Genomic DNA, 14,939 nt, shown 5'->3' on the forward strand with positions numbered 1-14,939 from the left:
GGAACAGATAAAGTGTTGGTCCCGAGACAAGAAATCTTCTGAACATCTGTCAATTGCTTCAGCATGGAGAGCTAAAAGCACGCTCTTGCCAGTAGCTCTGCCTGTCCTGCTGCACTCAGAGGCTGTGGGAGTTGTTAGGATGCCTTCACAGCCAGGCAGGCAGTGGAAGATGAAAGAAACAGCATGACTTGAAGCTTCATTGGTATAGTGATGGTCTGATGCTTCCTGGGATGTATGGAATGAGGTAGAGGGAATGTTATGAATAAGAAAAAAAAAAATCCTACAGTGGCACTGAAAAGAAGGAGTAGTGGTTCCTTTCTCACCGGTAGAGAAAGGAGGAAAAGAAGGAAAATTCATTCTCTCACAGAAAGCACACCTGTGATTTAGCTGTGATTTTAGTGAGACAAAAAGCTTTATGCTGGCAAACTGCATAGATTCTCTACCATGTCCCTTCAGTGGTTTTAATGCCTCCTAACCAACCCCTAAGACCTCATGGAACAAAACAAAAACAAAAACAAAACCCCAAAAAACAAACAAATAAAAAAACCCCCAAAGAAAACAAAACAAACACACACACACACACACACACACAAAAGCAACTAAGGAACTAAGGAAGACAGAGAAAGAACCCAGCGTTGAAAAATGGAAAGGGAGCTGGTGGACCCTGGCCAGCGGTAATGTGTGTGGAAGAGGGAGCGAGGAGAAAGTGAAAGCAGGGCTCACGGTGCTGAGTGTCTTCCTCTCAGGCTGCCTCGTCCTGGTGCAGTGGATGGCCAGTGTGGGCAGGGCCAGGAGGAGCTGGAGAGGGAGGGTCTGTGAGCCCATGGGCAGGCTTTTTCACAGGAATAGGCTCCTGGGTTGTAAAAACTGCCGGCAGGGACTCATGTTTAGGGATTTGAACATGGCACCACAACCAAATAAAATGCTCATTCAACAGGTTTTTGGACCTATTTCTGTAGCCCAAGATCCTCCGTATTTTCTACGTTATGCTCAAAGACAAAACTATGCTGCAGGGCTGAGAGGGCAGATGTGCAACTCAGGTGCACTCTCATTCTTAGATGTGCAAAATCACTGGTGTCATCTGGAGCCCCTCACTTCCAAAAAGCCAAGAATCAATGCTCAGTGTCAAGCTTTAGTTGGATACCTCTAAAGTTTTGTCATACTCTTCCTTTAAATCAGCCCTATGCAGCAGCAAATCTGTTTAGCATCTAAAACTCTTGGATATCACAACTAAGCTCAGTTTTTGTGGCTGACTCAATAGGTCCCACCACTGATCACCTCCTTTCCTCATGCCTTTTTCCAATGCCAAAACTTCCCAATGACATCAACAGGGGTCACCGCCATCCTCACAGTCTTACATCACACACACACATACATACAGAGGCTTAAAAAAAAATCACTCTTAAGTATTAATGTAATATACTTGTATATATCATTAACCTTCCCTTATGCACACCCAAGCTGGGAAATCACATCTAAAGATCAGGTTTTATACAGACATTTAGTGAAGGCATAGTTTTCTGAGGATTAGGTAAAGACAGTGTCATGACTGTTGGCACAGCAGATAGGAATCCTGACCTGAACTCATCAAATGGCATTTCTTGCAAAAAATGTGTGGACAGCAGTGCTCTTCTAACAAAATGAAATTTTCTTTCTTTCCCATGCATTGTATTTTGACATCAACTCTTCATGAGGAGAAAAGCCTCCAGGAGGTTTCCTGGCCTCTCAGGAGATGCTAAGAGACTTAAGCAAATTTAGTTTCCTGTGAATGACAGGTACAGTCCAAATAATCACAAAGTTGTGTTAAAAGAACCTTGAAAGACCATTTAGAGTTACAGCCTTGAAAAAAACAGAGTAAGCAGGATGGAGAATGTTCTCCTGGAAGGTAAAGTGATTCCCAAGTACTTCAGCTACATTAGTTTGCTTGTTTGTTCATAGGAATGGCTAAGGTATCTCACTGAGTGAAACACATTTTGTTCTTGATAACAGTGGCACTATCTGATCCCTGTTGCTTCAGAAGTGAGACAGCAGAGAGCAGCAGGAGATATAGATAAAATCATGACACTCAATATTTAAATTCATCAGAAATCTGAAATTAATGAGTAATGCTCCAACCACATTAGGCTTGGAAAGAAGAGAGAGAGACTTCAACTTTTATCATCTCTAACTAACACTGTTTTATCTCCATCTCAATTATCATAGAACTTTCCCAAAATCTTCACAGAAATTAACCAATTAATTGGCATTTCTGTGTGCAAAACAATTCAATGAGTTAGGACAATTAAAATAATATATTAAAATAACTTGAAAGTCAAGTAGCACAGCTTCATACCTTCATGAAGGAAAAACCTAAACTTTGATAAAAGTAAATAGAACATTCAGAAGTGAAATAAAATTACAAGAAACAATTAAAACTGGAAAGGAGGTCCTTGGATTTAATGCCTATTTAAAAAGGCAACAATAGTTAGAAGGCTGTTTTGCTTAGTTTCTTAAATTAAATAAACAAGTCTCAGTCTCAACGGAGAAAAAGCCAAATTAAAATCCCTGAGTTAAAGTAATTTAACAATTAACAACAAAGGAAAAAACTGGACTGGGGTGTCAGCATGACTCTGAACCAGATGCATTTTGGGAAAAATCCAGTGTAAATCATCACAGAAACATAGAATCATAAAGGTTTGAAAAGACCTCTAAGATCGTTGAGTCTAACCATTAACCCTGCAGCACTGTTTTCACCACTAAACCATATCCCTAGGTGCTGCATTCACATTCCTTTTGAACCCTTCCAGGGACTGCTATTCCACTACTTCCCTAAGCAGCTTCTTCCAGTGCCTGACCACTCTGTCAGTGAGGAAAATTTTCCTAATATCTAAACTAAACTTTCCCTGAAACAACTTGAGGCAATTTTCTCTCATTCTGTTACTTGTTACCTGGGAGAAGAAATCAACTCCCACCTCACTACAACCTCCTTTTGGGAAATTGTAGAGATCAAGAAGGTCTCCCTTCAACTTCTTTTTCTCCAGGATAAACACCCCAGCTCACTCAACTGCTCCTTACCATCTATAGGGTGATATAGACCCTAGATTATGATAAGGGAGGAACTGAATGCTACTCTTCATTCTATCACAGACTCACCATCACTCTTTAAATAGGACTCTGTGACTCAGTTTCCCCAGCTGTGCAGTAGGAAAGATAGACCTTTGATTCTGTAAGGCATTCAGGCTTATAAATGCATAATTTAATGTTAAGCTCAGCATTTCCTAAACCCCAATAACTTCTGCAATCCAACGTGGAAGCTGTTGGCAGGCAGAAGAGTACAGCACTGAGCTCTGAAAGACCAGTGTGAGCTCCCATTCAGTTTTTATCCACCCTCTGCTCCAATAACCAGTGTGCAAACTCCTCCAACTTATATTTAATGAACAGAGATTACTATTACTTTTCAAGTAATTTTTTTCTTCTCACTGAAAGAGAGTGCCTTTTCCTTCTAAGTACCAGCATTTTGGTCCTCTTCTGTTTTGTAGACTTGGCTTGCTATGTGTGGTATGAATTCAAAGCAGTGGTCTAGAGGGGCAAACTTCTCTTAAGACTGCTGTAGCTTCTTGAGAAATAAACATGCAGATCAGCCATGTGACTTATCACAACTGGCAATGCTCTCTAGTACTTAAAGACAAAACAGGGGAGTTGTTAAAAGTGTTGTTTGAGGGAGTGGCTAAGTAATTCCCATCATCCTTGCAGATGTCATCGGATGTGTGACACTAGACAGATATATAAACTGGAAGAAGCTTAGCCTGTTTCTTAAGGAATAAGAGATGACTTAAAATATTCTTAAATACAAGGCCTCTCACAGGCACAGATCTCAATTTTGATGACAAGGTAAGTGGTGGACAAATGGCCTATTTGCACAGTATCCTCTCTCTTTTCCCTTAGAAGGAAGCCACAGTGAGCTGGTGGTAGTCTCCTTTGGTGGAGCTGATTGGGTCCCTGCAACAGAACAAAAGGTTCAGCATGAAATGTGTAAGTTGGAAAAACCCACCAATTTTAGCATGAGAAACTTTGACTTATGTTGCAAGAGACTGCCCAGCAGTCAGCAACACTGCAGAAACTCTTATTTTCCAACCCTTTGTATCTTTTTAGTCCCCACGGATGTTGCACAGCAACTCACATGTGCAGGAGTATTTATTATTCAAGTTCTTTTGTTATCCCTGCTTTTTCTTGCCCAGTTACTACTTAGCTTTCATCAGCTGACGTGTTTGAAACCTCTCAGAGGCTCACTGCTTCATGCACCTCTCAGCTCTCTAAACTGTCATTGTTTTGACATATTCTAGAAAAGACTTTATGTGGGCATCTGAATAAATATAATTCTTTCCACACCTCTGGGAAAATTGGAGTCTTCCTTGGGCCATCTGTAGGAAATGAAGGGTGCATGGATTTTCAAGCAGAAGAGAAATGTACATATAAAGAACAGCACCCCAGAAAGTGGGAAGGCTGGAAATTATTCTTCCAGTCACACTAGAAGTACATACATTTAGGCTAACAATCCCTTTGCAGGAGCATTAAATCATTCACTGCATTATTTTTTATGTGAAACTTCTGTGTTACATATTATGCTCTATTGTGGGAGTCCAGGATTTTTCCCTGGCTCCTTTGGGGGTGCAAAAACCCCCCTGGCAGACCCCTCAGAGACCCCCGAGTGCTGCCCAGGAGCTGCAGGGGCTGGATTTGGCTCCTTGGGAGAATCTGCCCACATTGAGAGAAGAGACACAGAAAATAATGATGACTAGAGTGTAAATTAGAATGTTAGAACGTAGATAAATAGGTTTTCTTGAATGTTTATGATAAGGGACACGTGGCCAAGATGGAGAATTTGGGGGGTGGACACCTTTTCCTCCTTCTTCTCCATGTCATCTATGTTGGGTGACACGTTGGCACTCTTGGATTGGTTGGGGTCAGGGCTGGACCATTTAATAAAATTGTATTGTATTGGTAAAATTTTGTAAACATGTAATGCGTAGTACTAACTATATAAGATAAGCCCTGCCTTCACCAGGCAGATTCCACCATGGATGCCAGGCTGAGCAGACCGCTGCTGGCCAGGCAAAAGGTCCCAGAGATAAGAAATAATAAACAATCCTTGGGAAAAGAGAAAACCGTCTCCAGCAGTCTCTCTTTGGCGGCTTCGGGGAAAACCAGGGTTTGAACCACCCTTCGTGTCCCTCTGGGGTGATCTCGGGGCAAAGGAGAAACCCCAGACTGGGACACTCTATATTCCTTAAAGTATTTTATGGTAGGACAAGAATTTCTTCAGGCAAACACTCAACAGGAAAAGCAGAAAACGTACCATTGTTTCAGATCTTGATTATGCAAATTGGCTTCTCTAGTAAGGAAATTAACTTTATGCCACAGCTGTGGGGACTAAAATTACAGAACAATTGATATTTTGAAAACTTTGAAAATCTGCCAAAGGAGAAAATTACACCATTGTAAAACAACTTTTATGGAATCAAAGTTAAGTATTTCACTAATTAATTTGTTCAGTGTTTTGTTTAAAAATTTAGTCACTGACTTAATTATGATATACCCAACAATTTGTCTGATCACATATAGTTTAGGAATTCCTGTAAAAAACAAATTTTAAAAAGTAATTCTTCACTTTTGATAGATAATACACAAAGCTACCTTTTATTGCATAATTTAAAATGTTCTTTTAAATTTTTTCCTGATCATTTTGAGTTCCACCATACATTTGTTCTGGGAAAAAAAAAGTAAATCCAAAGCAAACACAAGACCAAACACAAGGAGGAAATGGAGGAACCTTAGCAAAAAGTAGAACCAAAACAGTAAAAACTACTTTAAATATTTTTTAAGGATTTAGACTGCTTACAGATTCCATTTATTATAAAAATAACTGTCACTAATAGCCCCAGGATTGTGCCTTGGTATGGTAGAAATTTCTATGCTTCAAATCCCTGGAAAAGATAGCAGCAAGATGGGATGACTAATAGTGAGCAGTTAGAGCAGCCAGTTGAAAAGCTGTCTGTAAGCCCATCCCCAGACACCTGGGGACTGAGCAATCACCAACAACCTGGAAGCTACAGAGACACAACTCGATAAAGTTTTGGTAAACTGCCTTCCAGATATTAAATCTGCTGGTGTGGGTATGATTCACACTCATTATACTTGAATTATTCTGAGCCCTTCCAAACTGCCATCTCAAATGTCATTTCCATAAGCTTGGTCACTCATTTTCAGCATTATTCCTTCACTTCCTCTAAGCCCAACAATACAATGAAATAAATGTGCTGCATCCAGCATATTCAGGTTACAAAAGTAACTGATGCCAGCAAGGTCAGTCATATAAATTCACTGCAAGATTGCTTTGGAAGAGACTCATGCTAAAGGATTCAATAGCTAGATAATCACCTTGTGCCAGTAAAGGGAAAAGAAGGTGAATTATTATCTCATTTTCTATCACCAGTTATTTGTGGGATGAAATAGGAAGTTTTTGCTGTTCACAGTAACACAGAAATTAAGTAAAAATAATATTATGTTTTAAAAATATTGTCAACTCATATAATTTATTAATTCATTACTGCAACTACCATAGCGAGAAACCAGCACTGTACAATGTAGACAGCCATGCTCTCTTTGCTACTAATACTACAGGAAGTCCCTCATACCATAAACCCATCATTCATTACAGGGAACAACTGACAGATTCTTTCCCTAAGGAGACCAAGATTACTTAAATCTGAAATGCCATACCCTATCAACTATCCAAAGTTGATAATCAGTTTTAAAAAAACAACAAACAAAACAAAACAAAAAGCAACAAACAAGGTTTGGTGCTCAATTGATAAAAAGTCTGTAATAATTCTCCATTTGTTTCATGAAGGATATGCTATTTAAGTCCTTCAGATGATAAATTGTCTTATGCATAGCCTGCAGACCATTTAGCATGTGGACTCCACAACCACAGAAAAGCATTTGTAGGAGGCTCTTGCTGTGCTGTTGCCAGTCTCTCCTCCCGTGATTGAAATACAGCACTTGGCACAGAGATGCAGGGAGGCAGGATGTCCAACATACAGGAAGCATCTGGAATGACTGACTTCAGTTGTACAGAGGTTTCACCTACCACTGAACTCAGACTAATTATGCACATTTATTCTTCCGAATAACAGATCCTTTTAGCATTGAAGTTTTCAAGTGCTGGTGTCAAGCACATAATTTAAGACAGAATTTGCTGAAATTTATTTTATAATGCCACTCTGTACAAGGAAGAAATGGGGCAGGAACTGGAAATACCTGCAATACTGTACACATTTTGTCCTGATTCAAGCTCTTCTTGCTATTCTTTTTTTTCACCCCTCTTTTTCCCCACTCAGAAAAATACAAAAAATTGCAGAACACCTGTTTAGTTACTTGCACTGTCCAATTTAAGTCAAAGCAGAAAACACTTGCTGACCTAGACATATAAATTACACCATTATCTAATGAACAGTTGCAGAACTCATTTGAATGCAGTTGACTTTGTGAGAAGCATGAATCGTCCAGTCATTTAGACAGGAGTTGTTCAGGATAGACAATATTAATTTAGGGATGAGTCATTATGTTCAATACCCGTCTGGGGCCTAATGATTTGATTCAAATTCATTTAAATCACTGGGGATAAATAAATACTATAATCACACATATAGCAGAATATCAAAATAATTTTTCCCCAAATCCAAAGTACTTATGGGCTGTCATTGCTAGGCTGAAATTTCCTTCTTCATATCACACTCTATGTGCACAATCTTGCTGAAGTGCAATAGTGCAGAATTCATTGGCTAGAACATCCCCATAGCTCGCTCCTCTGGGACAGAGAAGTCTAGGATTCAGAAAGCTTTAAAGCTATATAGAGAAAGATTTCTGCCACTCCCTGATGCAGGTGGTATTTTGGAATAGGCAAAAAGAAAGGACTGACAGAGTCAAATGTCTAGCTGAGCCCTGATATTAGAGAAGGGAGGATCGAAGGGAATAAAACAAGGATGAGAGTTGGGGTTTTTTTTTGTTTTGTGTTTTCGGCTAACACAGTCAAGAATTTCTTTTAACATTTCACTACGTAAACATGATAGCCTTGGATTGTCTTCACATTAATGAGGCCAAACAGAGCTGGGATCTGCTACTCAGATACATTTGCTCCATTTACACATTTGTGGGGAATCATTTGGAAGCCTGGAAGTGAGGTAAACTTCCCATGCTGAACTAAAATCAGCAGTTTATTTCTTTTCAGAGGCAGCCCTGTAGTGGACAAAAGGAAAGAAAGTGCTGGGTTACACTTCTTTGTAATGTTTTTTTCACTCTATCTTCATCTGTGGTGTTAGGGCAAAGTAAGCTGTGTATTGGCATCCAGCAAACCAGGGAGCAGAGCAGGATCAAAGCAGTGCATTGGGTTTTTACAACATTCTGGGCAAGGGTTGATCGAAGCCTTGTGAAACAACTACATGGAGCCAGGTCATGTGATGCTCACCTATAGTAAATGTTCAGTAACACAGCCTATTTTTGAGAAGCCTCATGGCTGCTTTGAGACTAAGCTGCTGAAAAATACTTTATTCTCTTCTCCTTCAGAATACCTTGAGGAAGGATTACTTCTCTGTTTAGCTCTTAAGAGATCACGAATAATAATTTAGATGGAGGTGCAACAGGGAAATTCTTTACAGTTCTGCTTTTGCAAATTATAAAGGAGTCTTTAGTTACAAGCTTGCTCACTTGCATTTTAAGTGCGGGATTAAATGCACACCAACGCAGTGAACTTTGCACACTGAGCCCCATGGACTGCCACACTCCTGGATTCTTGAGTGACTGGTGACCTGTTGATACAGGAGATACAACCATTGCTCCCCATGCCTCAGCAATCTGGTCTCAAAACCCAAACTAACAAAATTAGGGGACTAAAATGAGCTGTAGCTATATCAACTGGACTGTAGAAAGCAAGACAGGGTTGTGATCTCCAGATCTGCTTTTGTTGCTGTTTCTGTCAACAGGCAATTACTAAATCAGTCATTTTCCTGCATCTCCGCTTCACTCTGTGTAAACTGGAGCTCATTATATTAGTTTATTATGCAAAATACTGATAAAATTTTCTCTGGCTACATGTAAAGAAGTGACGTAATTTAAGATTAGCCCACATTCAGGCAAACCGGTGACCAAATACAGTATTTTAAAAAGTCTCTAAAGATAAACATCCACAAAATAAATTTACTGAAGCATATATTCCCCTACAAAAAGCTTTGAAATGCTTGCACTACACTGCACTGGCTCCTTCACTTGGGAAATTTGATTTTTGACACTAGGTCTGCTTCATGACTTTCAACCCTTCAGGTTCCTCGGTTACTGAAAGCTGGTTATCACATCCAGCCTTAGCTTGTGCAACGTACAAATGCTCTGCATGTGTTCATTGATGCTTCACATCTCTGACTGCAACAATATCCCAGGAAAAGAGGAAAAACCTATGCCTGAAACTCAGAGTCTTTCCACCTCCATAGAAAAAATGCTACTGCACAAACACCGTCAGTGGCTGCATGATCCACAGTGCAAGAGATTTCATAACCATGTGAATTTTGTTTTCAGTAGCCCATATCCAATTCATTTGAAGAAGCTGATAAATGTCAGCTCTACAAACAGGACAAAAAATTATTCTGTCCTCTCTATATAATCTGTCTAATAAATTCAATAGGTGTGACTTTTGTGGAAAGGTCTATATACCTCGGCAGTAATTTGTCACCATGAAACAGTTTCAGGGCATTTCACAGTTGTGTGTCAGTGTTCATTTCAGGCCTTATCTTCAATGAACATTTCTTGCTAAGAGCAATTAATTCCTTGCATCTGTCACTATAGGAACAAAACAAATGCACTTTATGCAGAAGGCCCATTACTCACATTAATGAGTGCCTGGTACATTAGGTACTGATATAACAGTTCTCCTCATCCCACAGTCAGGTACAACAATAAATCACCTTACTTATCACTGAAATTTTCAAATTTTCATATTACGAGGATATGTATTTTCTTTCTTTCTTTTAAACATTTTATTTTTGGTATGAAAAATAAAATTTCAAGTATTGTCACCTTGATTAAACAAAACCAAAAAAACCGGAACTCCAAAACAGAAGTCCCACCCCTTCAGTAAATGCTGCATCAGCATTTCAATTCAGGCAAATTTGAAATGAAATAGGGAGGAAAAAAAAAAAAAAAGCAAGGACCTAAGATTTATTAAGGGAAGAAGACTTCTTAACTACACCAAAGTGTACTGGAAGTTATTTGAAAGCAGCAGATCTGCAACATGGCTTTTTCTCCACTCCCCTTAATCCTAGCCTGTCCTTAAATATAATGGACTAAATATAATTCCAAAATACATATATGTTGTTGTGAATTTTTCAAAGGAAACTTTAGATATTTATATTAATTAGATTATAGATATTAGATATTAGATAGTAAAAGTCTGGTTATAACACCTCAAGGTATCATTCAGAATGGAAGAAAGGAAATGCTAGAAATGCTAGGAAAGAAAAGCAAACAATTATTTGCCATTTGATCTTTGCTGCAATGAGGAAGAACCATGGAGACTCAATCAACTGGACAAAAATGAAAAATGGAGGAATAAAAACAATTATATTTATTCTTTGTGATGTGAGTTACTGGTTTTCTGAAATATTACCGTACTGTACAAACTGCTAGGGGCTTAAACAATCACAATAGCTACATTATGCACCCTGAATATTTGGAAAAAATACGTATGCACAGAGCAGTCATGGAAGTAAGAGAGACAGTTTATTCAAGCTGCATGTTGCATTCATTTTTCTCAGTGATTCCAGAAAATATATTAATTCTTAAGACCTACTTGCAAATAATTTTAAGCAAACAATGGAGAAAACTCAATTGGGAGGCAGGCACCACAGGAAGCTCCTTCTGGGACAAACTCACGGAGTTGGAGTTATTTTCATCTGTTTTGAGACAGAAAAAACAACACAAGACACAAAAGTCCAGTCAGAGGCAACCAACACAATATAAATAGAAGATCATCGCATTGTAAAAGACCTCCTTTGCCATAAAGATACCAGCTGCTAACATCAGAAATGTGATGCAGGACAAGCTGTTCCACACACCTCAGAATTAAAGATGCTAATTTTCCTATTTTTGAGATATCCTTGTGTTTTTTAAAGGTAGTGAAAGCTTAAAAGATTTTCAGAAAAAAACAATGCTTCTAATTGTAAAACCATGCAAAAATGATCTCTAAAACCATCAGTGAGCTACAGCCATTTTTAGCTTAGTTCTTGCATCAACACAGGATGGTAATAGTCAGTGAAAATTGATCTTATATCTTTAATTTCATGTCAGTGTCTGCAACCAGGCTGGACATACCTCTACATAGCTTAAACTGTTCCACAGTTTTCATGAATTAAACTGGCTGGTTTTTCCTTCCATACAAGGTCTTAGAAGAGCCTGCGTTTTGTTCTGCAGCCTGGGATCAATACAGTACCCTGCACCACAGCCCTCTCAGCAGCTCTTCTTCAGGACCACACAGATTTCACCTCAAGTGTTTACATGCACACAGTCTTCAAATACCTCCACTCACCTGCTTTAAACCAAAGATAAAGTGTCAAGCAGTTCTAACCCTTTTTGAGAAAAACAAACCACTTGGAAATGTTGGGTTTCCATAAGTAATATTCCACTCATTTAGTAGAAATTTACTAGTTAAATGTAACTGTTTATTAGCTGCAGCTGTGGGGGTTGGTCGTAACATTTTTTTTCAATAACAGAACTCTGCTCTGAATTAGCAAAGGCCACTGATTTTTTTTCTTATTTTTATTTTATCCCTGAAGAACTGTGCTGTTATTTTTATCCCTCTTATTTAAATTTCTAAAAAATATTTGAACTCTAAATGAAGGAGGAATTGCTGTGGGGTTTGCTGAATTTCCACAAATTTTTAGCTGCCTCTATTTCTTTAGCTAGCTCTTTTAGTCACTCCAGAAACATCCCATGTCAGGAGTCCTTTAGACCACATGATCACAGCTGCAAAATGAGATGTTTTTCTATTTTCAGAGAGGTTTCATCCATTCTAGGCTCAGGAAGTGCTGTTATTTCTTCTTTGCCTTTATACTTTCTCATACATTTATATATGCCTCTCAGTCCTTTGCCTCTCAAGTGCCATAATTCCATGTGTTCTTCAGCATGGGGTGCCTCAGATTTTGGGCATAAGCCTCTTGCCTGATACCAAGGAATCAGTTCAGCTGGCATCTCTAGGTGTTATTATCATGGATGCCACCCAAAGGAATATGAATGAAGATGTGCAGCCACTGTAATTTAGAAGAGAGCTTTTTAAGGGCACAGAGAATATGGTGGCATTTCAGCTACTTGAAGACTAACATATTTTGAGCTTAATTTAATTAGATTTTTCTGTTGAATGAAAATACTGGTTTCCAAGTGTCTTCAAGAAAAGGATTATTTTCCAAGCCAGTCAGAATATTTCTATTCATCACACTAATTTATGTTTTCTTTGCCAAGTTAATATCTTGTGATTCTTAAATGTTCTAAAGTTTAAAAATAATTTGTCCCTCACTTCAGCTGGTGCTAAATGAGATTTCTAGTAGCTTTAAAAGCAAGAAAATGTTCACGTTTCACCAATCCAATGATTTAGTATTCCTGGAACAAAGATAATAGATTTATACATATAGTAGTTGTTTTATATTTATGTTCTTTAACTTATTTTCATTATCGCCTTAGTATTCAAGTCACTGTAAAGTCATTTTCCAGTCACAGGTTCACAACTCATAATTTGATTAAACATATTACAAAAATAACAAAAGGGTTTTTTTTCCATCAAGCTTTACCAGAACCATGAAGGGATGTCATGCACAACAATTCCCTCTTCACAGCAATTCACATAGAAATGTTCTTTGTTTGCAAAGCTTCTTTGTCCTGTGATGCTTAATTAAGGATAGAATGGAGAATATTATAGTCATTTTAGAATCACTTCGAAGTAATGACACCTGAAGCCAAGCATGGACTTCTGCTTAACTCAGCTAAACATACAAATGTTGGTAATGGCAATTGAAAATGGATCCCATTGCTATCCCAGTTTTCAGAAATAACTTGCTATTCCCTTCTCCTCCCCTCTACCCCCTAGCTACACTTTTTAATTTCTTGGGTGCCATGCCTCTCAGCAGCATAAAGTTGCATTTTGTAAGAGCTTATCTTTCTCCTTTATTAAACAACATGCCTTGAAATCATTTTATGCTAGCATAATGTTCCCAAAGGCATGTAGCTCCCATCACAGGTTCTAGCCACATCAATTGAGTTAGTCACGTGGATCAACCATAGCTGTTTAAAAGATCTAGAGGTGAATTTCATCCAGAATCAAACAGCTTATTTCCATGAAGACTTACTGCTGTTTTATGGATTTTCAACAGGTGCTCTCACCAGCTCAGTCTGGTAACAAAGAGGATCAGGGTGGGGTTGTTATACCTCAAGCTCTAGTGAAGTTAAGAGGAATTATTTTTTATATACTAGTCTTAATGTAAAGGTTTCCAACACATATACTTTCCACTTAAAGCATGCTTTCATAAACTGTATTTGGCTTGTAGTAAAATAATGACTTTCCATTAATATTTTACAGAGACACCACGCACCACACATTAACGTGCAGAAAATAAGGTACTTCTTCTAATTGAGATTTTGAACTTGTCTCAAAATCAGTTTTATCAATCGTCTTAACAATGTATGGAATCAGAATAAAACCTTAAATATGCAAGTCTATTTGCACAGGAGGTGGAGTCCTGGACTGTGGTAGGCCAAGCTAGGTGCTGGCATCTAAGCAATGAAAGATGGTCCACACTCCAAAATATTTGCTTAAACCCAAGGGTCATCTCTCCAGTGTAGCTCATGTTTCACACTCATTTAGTTTCTCTATCAAAACTGGTAAATTTTGATGCATAAATCTGTGCAATGTGAGCTGGAGTGTTCCCTTAAAATCCCATTCCCGAAGGCAAGACCACTAGACATAGAATAGCAAGTTTCACTCTTTTTTTCTACTCCACAAGTTAGTACCTCTTGAAATATTTTATTGTTACATTAAATGGGCCCATTTGAAGCCTTCAGTCTAGAGAGGGGAGTTGGAAAATTTTTTCAACTTCCTTTCTACACATAGGACAGTACATTAAAATGATCAGCAACGCAGTGAAACCAGCAGGAAAAGCTCCAGAAGTCTTTGTTTTCTGGTAAGTCCTTAAACCTCTCAACATTTTGTGCTGTGCAAAAGTGGAAATGTGTTTTTTATCTGTAACTCACAAGCACCAGTTTCTAGACGAACATCCCCAGCCTTCTGGACATGTCAACATGAGGTTAGCTTCTGCTCAGCATACCTAAGGCTCAAAGTGAATGATTCAAAAGGAACAAATTTAATCCTAACTCTGGCTGCTGTATGTTTTTCTACCTGCTTTATTGATCAGCTTTGAAGTACTCCTCTTCAAAGCCATGTATTAATTTCTATTTTATTTTAATGTCTCTCCCCCCTAGACTGGAATATTTCTTCTTAGGCTAAGGAAATAACAAAAAAAAAAAAAAAAAAAAAAAACAAAAAAAAAAAAAATTCTGGAGCCATGCACTCCAGGACACTTCACATTAAACTGTAGACACTACAGTCAACTAGATAACATTAATAACACCTGAGGCAATTTCCCTTCCTTTGTTTCTTCTCAGTTTCCATCTGGAGTCTAGGCTAAAAATAGCCTTGTTATGATAGAATAATGAATCCCAGTCATAAGCATATTTCGCAGAAATGCAAGGAGGTCATTATCTGAGCCTTAATGGATGAGCAGGGCGGGAAAGAGAGGGAAAGCACTATTGGGTGGTACAATGAAAATACAGAAGGAAAGAAACAAATGTGAACAAATGTTATTCAAAAG

Source organism: Erithacus rubecula (assembly GCF_903797595.1).
Source record: "Erithacus rubecula genome assembly, chromosome: 3".
Taxonomy (NCBI): Eukaryota; Metazoa; Chordata; class Aves; order Passeriformes; family Muscicapidae; genus Erithacus; species Erithacus rubecula.